The sequence below is a fragment of the Dipteris shenzhenensis genome, chromosome 20 (assembly GCF_047967505.1).
Source record: "Dipteris shenzhenensis isolate YYH24624 ecotype China chromosome 20, Dip_SZ_1.0, whole genome shotgun sequence".
In the NCBI taxonomy this organism is placed as follows: domain Eukaryota; kingdom Viridiplantae; phylum Streptophyta; class Polypodiopsida; order Gleicheniales; family Dipteridaceae; genus Dipteris; species Dipteris shenzhenensis.
The window spans coordinates 37,606,774-37,610,731 of NC_141615.1; positions in this window are offsets into that span (position 1 = coordinate 37,606,774).

Here is a 3,958-nt window from a genome sequence, read left to right on the forward strand (position 1 = left end):
TAAACATAAACATGAATATATACACGAGGTTAGGGTTAGGGTTAGGGTTAGGGTTTTCCCTATGAACCCTATTTAGATATTGCAATTTATACTATCCTCAACACTACCAACCGTAAGCTTCCTCCAAGATTCAAACCATGAGGACTTGGTCCAAGCTAAGTCTAAGTGAGCATTAACCCCTAGCACCCACATGCAAGAAACTCACATGTGGGAAAAGAATGTGGTTGAGGTAGCAAGAAAGTGTGCAAAGTGGAGCATTCAAGAAGTGGTGCATGCAAGACGGTGTGGAAGGAGAACCTCAGACAAAAAGTGGCACACAATAGAGTACAAGGATGATTGATCATGGCAAAGGTGGAAAATGGAATCGAGTACACAAACGAACCCTATAAGGGAGAGCCATGTCTCCAAGAAGGAGAATGACAAAAAGCCAATTTCCAAAGGGATCACAATATGGTAAGTGATAGAGAGTGTTCTTATAGGAGAGAAGGGGATAGAGAAGGCTCCAACAATGACCCCTCAATGAGTAGAGAGTGTTTCTCAATTGTGTATTAGGGTTATGTTAACATTTTCATGTTTGCATTAACACGTTATTCATAAACATCATAATGCATGAAAATAACATGATCACATTCATAACCTAGAAAAATCACTAATGAACCAGGTAATTATACCACCAGTAATAATATGAATAATACCAGCAGTAATTTATGATAACACCAGTAGCATATACATATATACTGGCAGCAGTAGGAGTAAATATATTCTGTTACAAAAATCTAAAAGTATATGTTATGTTACCAATGTATACATCCATATATGGATGGTTTTAGTGCTTGTATCAATGGTAAATTTGACTATCTTTTTTACCCAATGAAAGCTTGTGAGAGCCAAAACAAGTGCTCTCTCATTTGGCAAGATTGTAGTCCATAGCTCCTACATGTAGTGTGTTGGGATGAGGTGGACCACAATTGAGCTGTGAGCTATGAGAGAGAGAGTATTGTGATAGATAAAGTGGGTGATTAATCCGATATCTTATGTAGTGGGGTAAGGGTCAACCACAATAGCAAGGAAATGAATTGTTAACTACTTTAGTTTGACAATATAATTTGATGGATAATGGCAAGTCCGTAGAGATAGGATTGTGCCTTGGAGCCAAATAGGCCCAAGATGGTTGTAAAAGAATGAGGAAAGAGAGTGGTGTAAAGAGATTGGGGTTGGCCCTCCCTTCAAAAGGTGGCATCTATAAAAGGCCAAATGGTTGACTTTGGTCTTCACTTGTTGGTTGCACACATTGGAATACAAGCTCTCCTCCTCCTCCTCTTTCAAGTTGTCTCTTGTTCCCTCATAGTGCCTTTTGTGAATGCCATGTTCTCTTCTCCTCTTCCCTTCTTCTTCTCCTCCTTCTCTCCATTCTCCAATCCCCTCCTCTCCTTCTTCTTCTCCATATGGATTCATGATTGCAACAAGTTGGAAGTCGCTAGAGTGACACTAGTGGATGGCATTTGCATGCATTGCTCTCAACCCAGAGTAGCTTGGAGGAGTACTCCATCGGCATTCTTGCAAGATCCTCACAATAGGTGAGTCACCACCAGAGACTAATATTTTTGGCACCGTTTTTGGGGAATCTCAGGTATGCTTTTGCATTGCATTTGGTTCTCTCATTACCCATTTCCCAACACTGATTATTGTAGAGAAAAGCTGTTGGTTTTGGTGTTTAGGAAGGTGTGAGTAAAAGAGAGGTGTTAAAAGTCATTTGGAGTGATTTTGAAGTAATTTTGGTATTTTTTACTGTTTAAAGTTTGTAGAAAGGTAGATCAGGTGATTGCTAAGGTGTATGTGATAGCAAATCCCAATAAAAACACTAAGAAATGATGTTACGAGTGCTTTTCAAAGTGGTTTGAATGGAAAAAACTATCACTTTTTGCAAAACACCTCATTTATCCTTCAAAAGTTGTTTTTCCTTGTTGTTTCTTGCATTGAGTAGGTAGATCGAGTAGTATAGCACCCCACACATACAAAAAATCTTGAACAGAAACTCCAAAAATGAAGGAAATGCCCAAAAGCTAATCGGCAAAATTGCATCTCTGTGTGTCGTTGTGTTAAGCTAAATGGAACAAGTTTGGAATTCATTTTGTTAGCCATCACTACATTAAGCAATCATCTCAGTGCATTAAGAAGTTGCATTAGCCAGTCATCGTGTTAAGCAGTCTTACTGCATTAGCCAATCACATTGCATTATCAAGTCGCCGCATTAAGCAATCACCAAGTTAAGAAATTGTTGCGTTAAGCAAACACTACATTAGCCATTACATTAAGAAATTGGTATGTTAGCAAGTCATCACGTTAAGCAATCACTGCATTAAGAAGTTACTACCTTAGCAAGTCACAAGTCACTGCTATATCTAACCCATTGCGTTATTCTCATTGCGTTGGCATTAACGCAGCAACCAAAAATTGGTAGTTGGCCAACTATAGATTTAGACAAAATTGATGAAATTTGCATGCAATTTGCACTAAAATAAAGGACGTTTTTTTTTATTTATTGATGGGACACTGCCCCCGCACCTTGTCAGGCTTATCAGGATGTGGTCACTAGACCCTGCCCTATAGTGGCAAAGGGATGCCATAAATGGTTGCCATCTCTTGACCCTATGTTGAAGTAGACTCAACTTAGAATTGGGGCCTCAATTGTGCTTATCAACACATGCACTTGAGATCAAGAAAAGTTTTAGGAGCTAACCTTGAGCCTAAGGATAGTGCCTCAAGTACCATCTTGTCGACCTACCCACCCAGCTCTACATCCCTCAGGGTTAGCAAGCTCAAAAGTCGATTCTTATGCCTTACATAGACCACCACAAGATGACCTATCTAACTCAAAAGAGTCCATAAGCCTAGATGGAGACATGGGAGAACCTACTAATGTTAGAGCCTTAGTGGCTCCAAGTACTAGCCTTAATGAACCCCAGTCTCCTACCCCATCTATAGCAACTAGATTAAGGGAAATTAATGGGTAGACTTGGACTAATAAAACCAATAGACATGCTAAACCCTTTTGCTAGGGAGAATCAGGTGCCAGTGGAACCTTATGTGTCAGCCCAACCATCGATGCTCGAAGCAATTAGGGAACCAAATCCCATTGTATCTCTGGCAATCAAATCACCACCACATCCATTCTTTAATGAAAGCTAGTCATATAGGGTTGTATTTGTCCCTAGGCTCCCCCAAAAGTTTCAATGCGAAAACAATGTGGACAAAGAAGTGGTCCAAAAGGTCCACAACCCCGACATACAAAGTCCATTCATTTCCTACTTGGCCACAGAACATGGGAGGTCTGCCATACCCAATAGCCACCCCTTATAGGCCTATGCCTAGGGTGAACATGCCACTCCCCAAAAGACCTTTGTCCCAGCTTGTTAGGCCCAACCATCCCAAAGTCACAATGCAAATGTCTAGTGGGTCAAGATTATCAAATCATGCATTTGTACAACAACCAAATACAAGGAACCCTCCATCAAGATTCCCAATATACAGAGAAGGGTCACCATATTCTCAACCTCTGCTGACTTTGCAGCAGATAGTACCTACCAATGAGGCAATGAGGATTAGTAGTGCAAGCACTAGGAAGAGGGGCCACGCCTCCAACATTTACGAGTAGAGGCCAAAATCCTTCTAGAAGTAGACCTATCATAATCTCCAAGTTAGTCACCAAGTTCTTAGGGAAATGAGACCCAATCTCCCATGTTGAGCATTTTAACACATCTACGAGACATTTGGTGATATTGGGGAATTACATAACGTCAATGCCTTTGGACTAAGCCTAGATGGAAAGGAAGGCTAATGGTATAGGGCTCTAGGTACAGAAGAGAAAATCAACTTGGAGATGCTTACGAAAGAATTCATAGTGGTGGGGATTGCCCCCACTAGTCCCAGATGGAGCCCTATCAACTAGTTGTATGAG